Source organism: Symphalangus syndactylus, chromosome X (genome assembly GCF_028878055.3).
Source record: "Symphalangus syndactylus isolate Jambi chromosome X, NHGRI_mSymSyn1-v2.1_pri, whole genome shotgun sequence".
Classification (NCBI taxonomy): Eukaryota; Metazoa; Chordata; class Mammalia; order Primates; family Hylobatidae; genus Symphalangus; species Symphalangus syndactylus.
In genome coordinates, this window is record NC_072447.2 from 131,763,820 (window position 1) to 131,780,215 (window position 16,396).

A 16,396-nucleotide genomic window follows, 5' to 3' on the forward strand; every position below is an offset into this window, starting at 1 on the left:
CACTGACTTCCACAATGGTTGAACTAGTTTACAATCCCACCAACAGTGTAAAAGTGTTCCTATTTCTCCACATCCTCTCCACCACCTGTTGTTTCCTGACTTTTTAATGATGGCCATTCTAACTGGTGTGAGATGGTATCTCATTGTGGTTTTGATTTGCATTTCTCTGATGGCCAGTGATGATGAACATTTTTTCATGTGTTTTTTGGCTGCATAAATGTCTTCTTTTGAGAAGTGTCTGTTCATGTCCTTTGCCCACTTTTTGATGGGGTTGTTTGTTTTTTTTTTGTAAATTTGTTTGAGTTCATTGTAGATTCTGGATATTAGCCCTTTGTCAGATGAGTAGGTTGCAAAAATTTTCTCCCATTCTGTAGGTTGCCTGTTCACTCTGATGGTAGTTTCTTTTGCTGTGCACTGACAAACCCACAGCCAATATCATACTGAATGGGCAAAAACTGGAAGCATTCCCTTTGAAAACTGGCACAAGACAGGGATGCCCTCTCTCACCACTCCTATTCAACATAGTGCTGGAAGTTCTGGCCAGGGCAATCAGGCAGGAGAAGGAAATAAAGGGTATTCAATTAGGAAAAGAGGAAGTCAAATTGTCCCTGTTTGCAGATGACATGATTGTATATCTAGAAAACCCCATTGTCTCAGCCCAAAATCTCCTTAAGCTGATTAGCAACTTCAGCAAAGTCTCAGGATACAAAATCAATGTAAAAAAATCACAAGCATTCTTGTACACCAATCACAGACAAACAGAGAGCCAAATCATGAGTGAACTCCCATTCACAATTGCTTCAAAGAGAATAAAATACCTAGGAATCCAACTTACAAGGGATGTGAAGGACCTCTTCAAGGAGAACTACAAACCACAGCTCAATGAAATAAAAGAGGATACAAACAAATGGAAGAACATTTCATGCTCATGGGTTGAAATAATCGATATTGTGAAAATGGCCATACTGCCCAAGCTAATTTATAGATTCAATGCCATGCCCATCAAGCTACCAATGACTTTCTTCACAGAATTGGAAAAAACTACTTTAAAGTTCATATGGAACCAAAAAAGAGCCCGCATCGCCAAGTCAATCCTAAGCCAAAAGAACAAAGCTGGAGGCATCACGCTACCTGACTTCAAACTATACTACAAGGCTACAGTAACCAAAACAGCATGGTACTGGTACCACAACAGAGACATAGATCAATGGAACAGAACGGAGCCCTCAGAAATAATGCCGCATACCTACAACTATCTGATCTTTGACAAACCTGACAAAAACAAGCAATGGGGAAAGGATTCCCTATTTAATAAATGGTGCTGGGAAAACTGGCTAGCCATATGTAGAAAGCTGAAACTGGATCCCTTCCTTACACCTTATACAAAAATTAATTCAAGATGGACTAAAGACTTACATGTTAGACCTAAAACCATAAAAACCCTAGAAGAAAACCTAGGCAATAGCATTCAGGGCATAGGCGTGGGCAAGGACTTCATGTCTAAAACACCAAAAACAATGGCAACAAAAGCCAAAAAAATTGACAAATGGGATCTAATTATTAGCTACTTTTAGTAGTATTTTCATAAACATCTTGAGGGCGTGGCTCACAGGTCCCAGTGGTGACTGATTTTAGCTAAAGCATGTTCTCAGTCTGTGTTTCTAACCCTACTATCCCCACTAAAAGCCTAAATCCATCCACTAACGCTTCATCCCACAAATTAGGGCACGAAATCACATCTGGTCATTAAGATTCTGTCAGCAAAGGCACGTGCCATCACACTTCTCCAGAATCCAACCCTCTGTCATCTCCCATTTGAGAATCACTAAGATACTATAGTTTCATGTGTCATGGTAAATTATGTTGTATCAATAGGGCAATGCAAAAACAGACACAACTGGTTGTGGCATGTAAGAAAATGATAAATAAGTCCCACGAATTTCAAAAGACAGTTTTCTGAAGGGAGGGCAGGTGGTAAGCCTGGAAGTGAAATGAAAACTGTTCACAAATTGAAAGACAGAGAGAGTTTCTTCATTCCGGATTTGACACTTGGCCAAGTTAGAGGTCCACACAATTTCTATTTAGAGGGTTCCTTCTACTCTCTCAGTGTACCCAACATAGAGATTGGCTGTTGTGGCACCCCAGCTAGGCCCATCTTCTCTAGAAATGATCCTTTCCCCAAAATGCCACCCCACACCCCCCCCAGCCCCACCCACACAGCTCCCTCCTATCTTTCTCCCAAAACAAAATTCTACTTCCTCAATATCTGACCTGGGATATACAAGGCTGGTCAAAGCTTAAGGCATTGCACTTCTCAGGGATATATTCCATATTTAAAACCTCTAAGAACATGTTAATGCTTTAACCTAGGAAAATGTTTCTCTGAGAGAAAAAAAATTCAGAGAATTTTGATAGAGAGATATGAAGAGATTAGACTAAAAGAGACCTTTGGTAATGCCTATTAAATTTATTTGGTTGTTTTTCAGCAAATATATATTGACACTATGTGTTCATTCTTTCTTAGACCTTGGAACTTTAGCAATAAAAATAAGATAAGGTTCCTGCACTTAGGGAGTTTACATCCTATAGGAAAAAAATAACCAAGAAAATATAATTTTAGATTATGTGAGCAATATGAAGGGAATTTATTTAGCAGAGTGATGGGATAAGGGGTAACAGGCATGAGAGTGATTGAATATTTATATAGTATGGTAAGAGATGATTTATTTGAGGTCATGACATTCGACTTGAGATTAGAATGATGAGAATGGAATCTGCCAGACAGAAGTCTGAATTATGATAGAAACCATTCCAGACAAGGAACGCAGCAAGGTCAAAGGCCATGTAAGGGGAATTAATTTGGTATTTTAAATGAACAGAAAGAAAAGTCATGTGGCTGAATTATAGGAAACTGGGAGTGGAGTGATAGGAGATGAGATTAGAGCAGAGACTGGGGCCAGATAATATAATAGAGCATTTGGACTTAATTCTAATGGGAAGCCTTTGGAGGGTTTTCAACAAAAGGGTGACATAATCTGACTTACATTTTTAGAATAATAAAGCAGAAATAATATGATAGGAGACATAGGCAGGGGGTAGGTCATATAGAGGCTTCTAGAGTAAGGTGAATCATATCACACTGGTCCACAATTCTTACTTTCTTCGAAAAGTGGAGGAAAGCTTCTGAAATTATATAACATAGCTTTGATAGCTTAATCTTTTTGTGGGCAAAGAACACCTTGTTTCCTTAAAATCAATTTTTTTTTCTCATTTTGTTTCTACTTTATTTACTCTCCCCAATATCATAAATGACTTCCTCCCTGCAAACCATTTTTTTCATGTTATGTCCTTGAAATTTATGTATCAATGAACCAAATAACTTAGCATTTGAACTCGTTTCTTATTATTTCATAGAGAATCATTGTTCGTTCACTTTTTTTTTCTTTGTCATCTCAACCAGTCTTTCACCCAGTGTGGTCCATAGACTACCTGCTTCAGAATCACTGTATGAGCCTATAAAAGCAGCATATTCTTGGACCTCAACCCAGACCTACTAAGTGAAAATCTCTGAAGGTAGAATCTTGTTACTTGCATGTTTCAAAAGTTATCCAAGTGATTCTGATTCACAGTAAAGTTTGAGAACCACTGTCCTATATTTTTCATGGTTTTGCTCCTACTTTTGCCTCTTTCTGCGATACTATTTCTCCAAACCTGTTTAGAAATTCCGCATGTGCTTCAAGGCTCACTTCAAATGTAATCTTCTTTACAAAAACCTCCCTCTCCTGCTTCCTCTTATCCAGACAAATGTGACCTTTCCTATTGCGATGAGTATGGAGCAGGGTACGGCAAGATGTTAATACTGGGGTTCAGGGGGCTGTTAAATACACTGATAGAACAGCTGCCATGGAGCTGGAGGAAAATTGCTGACCTGAAGTCTGACCTTACTCAGATTTATTTTATGACAGTGGAATCACAGACATACGAGGCTTGCTTACTGAATTCCCAGAGACTCTGGGCTAGAATAAATCTTAAGGGCCATAGTGTATTTTCCTTGACAGTCCATGCTATATGCATGTCTAAGACAGGTTTCTCTAAGGCTCTCTGCCTGAACATTCTGTGGACCCCTAGGTCATACACACTTTGTATCTCTTTTTTTTTTTTTAAATGTAGATTGTTAGGCTCAATGTCAAACCTACTGAATTGGATTATCATGGGGTGTGGTCCAAGAATTTGACTCACTTTCATTAATGGTCGATTGTGTTATTTCACTATATTGTTCATTGTGAGCAATTAGAAAAAGGGGACAAAACCAAACAAAGCAAAAGCTACATAAAGACACTGAAGCAATACCAAGGGAGAATATTCAGGGCCGAGATTGGAAAGAAGGCAGAAGGTAGAAGAGGTGAGCCTAGCATTTGGGGTTCCTCTTTCCCTCATGACAATCGTTAATTGTGAAAGAAAATGCAGCAGTTTGTCGCTCAGAAGCTAAGAAAAGTGCACTGGAATCTCACAGGGCTGGAAGGAATACAAATTGAAATTTAGATTCTGCCAAGTGTTTCTGTTAAATGTTGCAGATTTTCAATTGTTATCTTCAAATGGCTATACCCTAACAGTGAGGGTGAAGCAGAAACAGCTGAAACCTCAAATGGCTGAAGCCTAGCTTTGAATCCCTTTAAAGTAATCTGCCCCTAGCCTAACTGCATGCCAGAAACAAAAAACAAATTATCTCTAGAGGAAGAATAACATTATTCAGAATTTTGACTATCTTTATAATTATTCACACATGAAGTGTGATATTTAATCAAAACATAACGATTAACTCTAAAGGATAAGAACTACCCAAAAGCTAAGAAAAGAAAATTGAAAGAGATGTATAGGGGATCCAGATATTGAAGATATCAGGCTGAGAATCAAAGTAATTATGACTAATAGGTTTATGGGTTTAAACAAAAAGATGGAGAATTATGGTAAATAGCTGAAAATTCTAAAATAAAATTAAAATTCTAGAAGTAAAAAATATAATTTATCAAATTAAGGACTAAATGCCTGAGTTTAAAAGCAAATTAGACAACACAGAAGACATTAAGGTAGGTAATATACAGACCTGTCCAAAGCATGTAGAGGCAAAAAGTGGAATGCAACTAAAGCCATGCTTAGAAAGACAAGTACTTTTCAGTGCACATATTAGAAGAGGGGCCCCAAAATCTATTATTTTGGCATATATCACAATACATTAAAAGAAACATGAAAACCAGAAGAAGCCTGAAGGACAAAATGACAAAGTTAAAAGCAAAAACAGAAAACATGCTTACCAAGGCCAAGAGTTGTTTTAAGACTAATAAAATTGATAAGCCTCATTACAAAACAGAACCAGAAAAAAAGAGAGACTACCAGGAGTGGAAAAGAGAATGTGATCACAAATATTTCAGACATTTGCAAAGAAATAAAATATCATGAACGACTTTTTGCCATTAAGTTAGAAAATTTAGATGAAATGAAAAATTCCTTAAAAAATTATAAAAACTGACCCAAGAAGAAAAATAATATCTGAATTCTTCTCTACCCATTAAAAACATAGAGTCTTTAATTTAAAACCTTCCAGGTCCAGATGGCTTTGCTGATTAATTACACAAACATTTAAGAGAGCAATAATTCCAATCTCACACAAATTCTTCCAGAGAATAAGAGAAGATATAATTTCCAATAGTTTTTTTTTTTTTGGTGGCAAGCATCACCTTGATAACAAAAGTTGATAATTACATTACATGAAAAGAAATCCATAACTTAATCACCCATGAATATAGACATAAAATTCCAAAATTCCTCAACAAAATCTTACCCGACTGAATCTAGTCATATGTCAAATGAACAATCCATAAAAAACAAAACCAAATCATTGTATTTCAATATAAAAGCAGAATCAAGAAAAAAATAAAATAATCTCAAATGAGGCAGATAAAGCATTTTATAAAATTTAGCATCCATTTATAATTTTAAAAACACTTTGCCAACTAATAATAAAAAGGAACATTGTTATTTTAACAGAATACGTCTACATAGAGTTTATAGCAAACATGATACTTTATTTATTATTTATTTTTTATTATACTTTAAGTTCTAGGGTACATGTGCACAACGTGCAGGTTTGTTACATATGTATACTTTAAGGTGAAATGATGAAAGCTCTCTTCCTCAGATCAGGAACAAGACAAGAATGCCCCTCTTCACTGCTCAGATTCAGCATTATACTCAAGAAACTCACTGGAGCAAGAGATCAAGGAAAAAAACAACAAAAGTTGAAGGACTAAAAGGAAGAAAAAACCTCTCAATTTCTTCACATGAAATAATTATATATTTAGTAAATATAAAATAATTAAAAGTAAACTATGATAATGAATTTAGCAAGGTGATTACATATGTCAACATACGCAGATTGATTGTATTTCTTTTTTTTTTTTATTAAACTTTAGGTTTTAGGGTACATGTGCACAATGTGCAGGTTTGTTACATATGTATCCATGTGCCATGTTGATTTCCTGCACCCATTAACTCGTCATTTAGCATTAGGTATATCTCCTAATGCTGTCCCTCCCTCCTCCCCCAACCCCACAACAGTCCCCGGAGTGTGATGTTCCCCTTTCTGTGTCCATGAGTTCTCATTGTTCAATTCCCACCTATGAGTGAGAACGTGCGGTGTTTGGTTTTTTGTCCTTGCAATAGTTTACTGAGAATGATGTTTTGCAGTTTCATCCACATCCCTACAAAGGACATGAACTCATCCTTTTTTATGGCTGTATAGTATTCCATGGTGTATATGTGCCACATTTTCTTAATCCAGTCTATCGTTGTTGGACATTTGGGTTGGTTCCAACTCTTTGCTATTGTGAATAGTGCCGCAATAAACATACGTGTGCATGTGTCTTTATAGCAGCATGATTTATAGTCCTTTGGGTATATACCCAGTAATGGGATGGCTGGGTCAAATGGTATTTCTAGTTCTAGATCCCTGAAAATGGCCATACTGCCCAAGGTAATTTATAGATTCAATGCCATCCCCATCAAGCTACCAATGACTTTCTTCACAGAATTGGAAAAAACTACTTTAAAGTTCATATGGAACCAAAAAAGAGCCCGCATCGCCAAGTCAATCCTAAGCCAAAAGAACAAAGCTGGAGGCATCACGCTACCTGACTTCAAACTATACTACAAGGCTACAGTAACCAAAACAGCATGGTACTGGTACCACAACAGAGACATAGATCAATGGAACAGAACAGAGCCCTCAGAAATGATGCCGCTTATCTACAACTATCTGATCTTTGACAAACCTGACAAAAACAAGCAATGGGGAAAGGATTCCCTATTTAATAAATGGTGCTGGGAAAACTGGCTAGCCATATGTAGAAAGCTGAAACTGGATCCCTTCCTTACACCTTATACAAAAATAAATTCAAGATGGATTAAAGACTTAAATGTTAGACCTAAAACCATTAAAATCCTACAAGAAAACCTAGGCAATACCATTCAGGACATAGGCGTGGGCAAGGACTTCATGTCTAAAACACCAAAAGCAATGGCAACGAAAGCCAAAATTGACAAATGAGATCTAATTAAACTAAAGAGCTTCTGCACAGCAAAAGAAACTACTATCAGAGTGAACAGGCAACCTACAGAATGGGAGAAAATTTTTGCAACCTACTCATCTGACAAAGGGCTAATATCCAGAATCTACAATGAACTCAAACAAATTTACAAGAAAAAACCAAACAACCCCATCAAAAAGTGGGCAAAGGACATGAACAGACACTTCTCAAAAGAAGACATTTATGCAGCCAAAAAACACATGAAGAAATGCTCAACATCACTGGCCATCAGAGAAATGCAAATCAAAACCACAGTGAGATACCATCTCACACCAGTTAGAATGGCCATCGTTAAAAAAATCAGGAAACAACAGGTGCTGGAGAGGATGTGGAGAAATAGGAACACTTTTACACTGTTAGTGGGACTGTAAACTAGTTCAACCATTGTGGAAGTCAGTGTGGAGATTGATTGTATTTCTATATACGATCCACAAATAATAAAAATACAGATTTTTAAAGCTAATATTTATAAAAGCACGAAGAAAGAGAAAAAAGAAAAAGACTAAATACCTAGGCATAAACCTAATGAAAGGTGTTCTATTTAAAAAAACTCTAAAGCATTATTGGTAGAAATTAAATAAGACTGAAATGGAGAAATAAAGTCATGGATTAGGAGAGTCAATATTTTTAAAATGTTGATTTTCCCAAATTGATCTGGCTACAGATTTATCATAATTCCAGTTAAAATTATAGTATTTTGGTGGATATTAGTAACATAAATCTAACATTTAATTGGAAACATAAACCATCAAGAATGGTCAAGGCAATCTTGAAAACAGAGAACAGTATTGGAGCACTTATACTACCAGATAGTCACTACTTACTATGAAGCCACATTACTTAAGACAGTGTGTTATTGGGACAGATATAGATAAAGAGATCAATAAAACATAATATGAAGTCCAGAAACAGAACAATACATATGTGGATACTTGATTAATGACAAATAGGTCTGGAATACAGTGGAAAATGAAGTTCTGGATTACTTGTATATACATTGGGAAATAGTGAAACATGATACTTACACCATGCACAAAAATAATTTCAGGATGGATTATAGATCAATATGTGAAAGATAAAACTGCAAAGCTGTATTAATAATATAGAACAATATTTTCGAGATCTTGAATAATACTAACCTGAAAAAAAATATGATGAATGGGAGTTTACCAAATTTAAATAACTTCTGTTTAAAAAGAGATACTACAAAGAAAGTGAAAATACAAGCCACAAAATGGCTTTTGCCATATATAACTGACAAAGGGTACATATACAAATTAAGAATATTATCAACATTACATTGAATGAAATAATCCATATAAAAGAGTGTACAGACTAGATGACACAAATTTTATAAAATTCAAAATATGCAAGTCTAATCTATGTGGTTAGATATCAGGATAGTGGTTACCTCTGGGGAAGCCGATGGGGATAATGAATACAGGAAGTAAAGTGGGGCTTGGGGGACTTGTAATTTTCTTTCTTTCTTTCTTTCTTTCTTTCTTTCTTTCTTTCTTTCTTTCTTTCTTTCTTTCTTCATTTCTTTCTCTCTCTCTCTCTCTCTCTCTCTTTCTTTCTTTCTTGATGGAGTCTCGCACTATCATCCAGGCTGGAGTGCTGTGGCACGATCTCAGCTCACTGCAACCTCCACCCCCTGGGTTCAAGGGATTCTCCTGCTTCAGCCTCCCGAGTAGATGAGACTACACGTGCCTGCCACCATGCCCAGCTAATTTTTGTATTTTTAGTAGAGACGGGGTTTCACCATGTTGGCCAGGCTGGTATCAAACTCCTGACCTCAGGTGATCCACCTGCCTCAGCCTCCCAAAGTGCTGGGATTACAGGCGTGAGCCACTGTGCCCGGCCTTGTAATGTTCTTTATTGACTTGTGTTATAATTATAACAGGTATGTCACTTTGTGGTCGTTCACTGTCATGTTTAAGTCTGGGTCATAAATGCCACTTCATATTACATTGGAACTTATAATGCCTTCTTGGTTGACTCAGCCCCCTCACTACCATGCCCATATCTCTGCTGTAAGCTCACTTGCACAAAGCTTAACATTCAAAGGGTGACTAATATTTTATTGACATGAAAAAGAGCTAGGTGTGTCTGTGGAGCGGGCAGAGAGAGATAATAAGGAAAAAAGTAGGGATATGAAAAACGGGGTATCCTTCAATACCAGACTATTTAGGAACCACATTGTCAAAAAGCATAAGAAGCCAAAACTTGGAACAGCCATTCCTATTGCATGTCTATTCACCTACCACATATAATCAGATACAACAGCAGTAAAAACCATGTACATAAGATTATTCTCCAGCTTTTTCCTTATATGTTTTTAGACATTTGCCTACACACATAAATACACGCTAACATAAGTTTATCACTATCACCATCCCTGCTCCTAATATGCCCTTATTTAGTATCTCAATGTTAGTATCTCTATTTCCTCACTGATAAAACAATTAAAACAGTTTAGGTCACAAGCTATAATACATGACCTTAAAGCCCAGGAAAGACAGGCAAGAAAGATTCAAACAGAAAAATATCTAGTCCAGTAGTTCTTGAAAACTTTAGTGTAAATTAAAATTACCTGGAAGACTTTGTTAAAATACAAATTCTTAGGCCTTTCTCATCAAGAGTCTACATTTTAAAAGCATCACAGGTGTTTCTGCTGCAAGTGGCTTATGGGGAGGAATAATGATCAAACTGAACATCCTAACTCCCCTCAGGATTGTTATATTACCATGCCATATATATTAACTCTGGATCTATTTTTAAAATTTATTTTCAAGGAAAAGAAAAATCTATGACATTTACCAGGCATCATAATAATCGTCTATTTTCTAAAAACTTTCACTTAGATTTGATTTTTTTAATAATACAATACCATTGTAACATACACTAAGGGAACCAGCTATTTAAAGGAACCCTATGGTGAATCCTTCTGTAAAGTGAAAACAATTCCCCTGATTTATTGTTGCATAAATCCAGATTTTCATATCTGAATTCACCTGCTGGGGAGAAATGTTCTCCCCATTGTCTAGGTCCTCTTTGCTAGCCTTCTGTTCAATATGCGGCCTTCTCACAATTCTGTGATTTACATGGAGCAATTTAGAGAAGTAAACAAGTAGTGTTGCATGTTTAACTAGACTGATTGGATTGAAGGGCTGCCAGTAGCTAGCAAGACAAAAGATAAAAGGGGCTCGGGCCTCTGTATAGAAGGAAAACAAAGTAAAAAGGAGGAGGCTACCACCAAAAGAAGATGTCTATAACGCTGAGCACCGTAAAGAGATACAGCTATGAAGCTCAAGAGCCCTTGAGATATTGTTTTTCACAAGCTGGAGAAGGAATTACCTGCAGGATAGAGTCACCAGTCCCTTCAATGGCAAGGTAAACTTAGTGAAATCTCTAATCTGATCTGGGATATGATCACAGAGGGACTAGGAAGTGAAGACTTGTTAGAGATGCATGAAGGGAAACATGTGAGTCTGAAAGAGGCTATCTTTCAAGGTATTTCACACCTATAGAACCAAGGTTATTTGTATGTTTGTTGTCTCTTTAACACTCTATGACCTATAATGACAACATATTTATAGCAAATTAGATCTCAAATCCAGTGAAAATAGTCAGAAAATATGGTATATAAACTCACTACTGAGAATGGAGTTGAAGTTGTATCCCTCTGGCCACAGCCCATAAAGAAACCGTGATAACATCATAGCAGCAAAGACAAAATGAAACTTTTTGAAATAGAGTCTACATGTTAGAATGAACAAGAATCCAACACTATGTCTTCTTTGCCAAATACCTAAGACACAAATGCCTATCACGAAACCTAAGATATTGGTATATAAGCACAATAAATGAGATGATTTGGACAAGATTCTGAGGACCATGTGTAGCACATTGTTAATTTATAAAATTGTCAATTCCCTTCCTCTTTATTTCCTACCAGTCTGAACTTATTTTCAACAAGACACCTTTCTTAAAACATGAAATGCCATAATGGGCTAAGGTCCAATTTGCCACCAATTAAATTAAATACATTTTTTCTGCACATTTAGTACCTGCCGGTACTGTGGAGGACACAATCATGAATCAAACACGACCTTTGTGTTAATGGGAACAGCCTTTTCCTTTCAATATGGAGTTGCAAAATTACCTTCCTTATTGATCACACCCTTAGTAATATACCATTAGAACTCCTACTTTAAAGGGAAAAACAGTTCATAAATGATATAAGATGTGCACAAATGACCTCAATGTGAAGAACAAGTCAAAATGCCACAGATTTCTGGTAAGTCCTATGAAATTCACCAGTTGCTTTAAAATTAATCACAACAGTTAATCAGAAGAAGCAATGCATAATTCATAAAATTTTATTTTTCTTAAATGACAGCAGTATATATCAAACCAATCCATCTGAGAGACAGCTGGAGTCCTTTCTCACATTGTCAGGCACAGTCAAGATCAGGGGAGTATATGAAGCATGGGAAAAATGTAGCATGGCATCAAATACTAAAATCATCCTATACTCAAAAGCCAAACTGTTCATCATTCATATCCAGGGGAAAATAAATATAGGAAACTAAGAGCTGAGTTTCTGAAGTATAGCTCTATCTTGAATTGCCCGCTTGGCAAGGCTTCCTGTCCCATACAAACACTATATACCAGTACTCCAAAGTCAGCCACAAACAGAAAGGGCTTCTCTTCCCAGAAATGCCACCATGCCCTGGAGTCCAAATTAACAAGAATTTAGCCATCATAGGATCTGATTATCTTCCTTTTTGTCAACCTTGGGGAATTGCCATAACCCCTAAACATTCTAATTTTCCTTTAATCGTTTTCCAATGAATATTGTAGATATGACATCCTTGATGTTCTTTCTCTTCTTTTGAAACATATTTATATATATCCAGTTCATGCTATCTTTTAGGGCTAACAAGTTTCATCTATTAAAGCAGTGGTTTTCACATTTTATTTTAGGAATGGAAGCTTTTCTTTTTACCCCAAATGGTCAAGAAATCAAATATGTAAGACAGATCAAAGTGAAGCTAGTCTGGTTGAAGCAGGGCTGTGGATGTGTGGAGCCCTGCTGCCTGAGCCTCCCTCTCCTCCCCAGTCCCTTAGTGGCTCCTCGGGGGGCTTTGCAGAACTCCTAGGTAAAAGGTATCCTTTTAACTATTATTATATCAGGGAGAAAATGTTATTTTAATAACTGGACAGAATTCCTCAGAGAAGAAGCAATAATATTTGTTACAAAATAACTTGATAGTCGATTGGGCATAAAAGGTGAGATCAGGAGAACCTGCATTAGAAAGAAAAAGCTTAAAATAGAGCAAGTGTAACTTTCCTGCATAAAAATTTAATAAGAGTTTGTGGTAAGCGAGAGAGGTAAAAGGACATTTGTGATGCTGCGAAATAAGCCTCCTTCAATTCCCCAAACACAAAAAGCTCATATGGGTGAGTATGTGTTGTGAAAATCAAAGAAATGTGGCTAAGTCCCCAATTCTGGGCTGGTGTGGAATAAAGGAAAGAAAAGAACAATGGAAGGAGAAAGAGGCCAGTAAAAATGAAAACTCATTAGAATCAAAACATCAGAACTGGAAGTAATAATAAAATGTGAGTCCCTTTTAATTTCCAGGAAATAAAATGGGAGGGCAATGAACTTCCAACAGAATATGGGATGGGCTTCGGATATAATATTATCTAAATTTCAAAAACTGCAACTTAAGACTTAGGTCCAAAATGCTTCTATTTGGCACACGAGGGGACTATGGCATCTTTCTGTCTCAGGTTGAAATGAAAAATAACTGAAAAGATCCCTCTCTTCTTCCTAAGTCTTCTTCCAAGTCGTTAGGCCTTACACGGAGAGACAGGGACAAAGGAAGAGACAGAGAAAAAGAGAGACTTTCTCAACACTCACAGAAAAAAAGTGGAGAAAAGGAAGAGGAAGATGAAGGAGGAAACAAAAGTAGAAGAGGGGAAAAGATAGGAATAAAAACAAAAAAAATAAGTGTTATGACATAAAATGAGGTAAGTAGGAGACTAGGAAAAGAGGGGAAAGAGTAAGGCATGGGTAAATTTCTATTCAAGTAAGGAAAGCCCCTTTTACAAACGAACTTTTCTCCTCACCCAAAGCGTAACTTAGAAAGTCCAAAGTCCTGAGAAAGCATGGCTTATCCTAATTCCCTTTATCTCCCAATTTGCAATTTGGAGAAGAAGGGAGCTTACGGTTCTCCATTATTTTTCCCTCTGAGGATTTCCCTTTGGGAGTGGGAATTGGAGGAAATCTTGGAAAAAAAAATAAGTTACCCTTGAAAACATCTAAGCCTTGGTATCAGCCTATCATTGCCTCTCCAAATTACCATCTCATTCTTTTCTGCATGGAGTTTCACCTTCTCTTTAGTTCTTTTTTTTTTTTTTTTGAGACAGAGTCTCACTGTCGCCCAGGCTGGAGTGCAGTGGCGCGATCTCGGCTCACTGCAAGCTCCGCCTCCCGGGTTCACACCATTCTCCTGCCTCAGCCTCCCGAGTAGCTGGGACTACAGGCGCCCGCCACCTCGCCCGGCTAATTTTTTGTATTTTTAGTAGAGACGGAATTTCACTGTGTTAGCCAGGATGGTCTCAATCTCCTGACCTCGTGATCTGCCCACCTCGGCCTCCCAAAGTGCTGGGATTACAAGCGTGAGCCACCGCGCCCGGCCTTCTCTTTAGTTCTTGAAAGAGTTCTGAATCACTTTCTTCAACTTGAAGAGAAAATATTACCTTTTATAAGAAAAAAAATCATGCTATTCTCCCTTTCATGTTTGCTTATGATTAACTTGGTCATGAAAGCTCTTTCCTCTGAGATTATTTCCTGTGACATGTCATCTATGCTGCTGTAATAAACAGTATTCCAACAATGGTCTCTTTGCCATATCTCATTATCAGGCCAGTACCCAGCCAGAGCCACACAGAGCAGTAACATGGAGAAAACATTACTCTTCTGCTTTCCTAAAACCTGTGGTTTCCAATGTTTTAGAAATCTAAAGACCTTTAACAACGTGTTTGTGAAACTATTCTCTGCCGAATACCATTTAATTGAGAAAATCTATGCTAATAAATAGTGATTGAACTGAATAATACTTTCCCATGAACTTGTACTTTATTAATCACGGAAGCGACATGCATTTATTTAATCAATGGTAGCACATAAAGTAACCATATATGTTACTTATTCAGTCCACAGAGAGTGCTTGGTCCTCAAATACATCCTTGGTCCCTTGCAATAATGCAACGCTTTTCCTCTTCCCAAGATGTCTATGGCTTACACGTTGGAAACCACTGGGGATTTTCTAATTGGAACAGCCTTTTCCTTTCAATGTGCAACTGCAAAATTACCTTTTCTACTGATCACACCCTTACTCATACATCTTCAGGACTCAAACTTTCAGTTTGGGCGACACATGCATATTCTTATTTATATGCCTTAGTTGTTTTTCTCTGCAGAAGCAGACTATCACCTTGAGAGTAGGGTTCTACAGCAATTTCTTCTATTTCTCATGCCTCCCACATATCACACTTCAGGGCCCTGCAGAAATTATACTCAATAAATTCTGGTTATATGAAAAAAATCACTCCGTTTTCTCAATGTGTCCAGGTACATTCTTTGTCCTCTTTCACCCTCGAAGTATGGAACTACCTATAAATCCCTTAACACATCAGGCTATCTCAGATCTTTGTGAATTTGCACATTCTAGGTTTCCTCACCAACTGGACTAGGAGATTTAGGAGGCTAGGTAAATGTCTTTCTCAGACAGTATAATATTCACAACGCTTCATTCCTTTATTCAACAAATATTTGTTAATTATCAATAGCTGTTCTTCTAAGACAATCTGTAAACTCCTTGAGAAAAACAACTGTATTTTTAACATCTCTAGATGACTAGGACACAGTTCCTGGCACATAATAGATGGTCCGAATATGGTGATCGAATTGATTTATCACAGCTGTTGTAAATGCAACCTACCTTTGCCTATAATCTGAATATCTTATGTGTAGAAGACCAGCCAGTTAAAGATTTTGGCATAGACTTTACACACACACACTACTCCTCCTGGAGCTACTCATCTGGCCTCAGAGAAAGATTGTTTTTTGCTTCTGCATGTTAGTATTAAAAGTTTTGAAATATTTCCTATTAAAAAGGCAGCTACTGAAGTAATTAAAAGACATTGGAATCAGACAAATCTAGGTATAAATTCTGACTCCATCACTTATTACTTGTGTGACCTTGGGGAAGTCACCTGATTTTTCTGAGTCTTAATTTTATCACCTACAAAGTGTGGAGGAAAATAATCCCTATTCTCCATGGTAAATATGTAGCAAGTAATTTGGCAGACAGTAAGTGCTCAATTAATATTAGCTAACAATATTGAAAAGTATTGTTAAGGTTTATTATATATCCCTAAAAGAATGCCACAGGCCCTGAATAAAACACATTTATCACTTAAATGTAGCCCTTTAAATCCTCACCCACTCCTCTCCCAAAGTCCTTCCCTAGTCAGGGACCAGGACTGTACAGGAATATTCCCTTGAGCTTTCAGAGGCTTTGGGACACTAATCAGTGTCATCAGGCCTACCTCTGCATTTAGTGCAAAATATCCCACAGGACACAAGGCAAATGAGGCAGTTCATTATCTGGAGGCTGGCTTTCTGTGAAGAAGCACCTTCTCTTCTCCATTAAAATAAATATTGTGACATTTTGAAT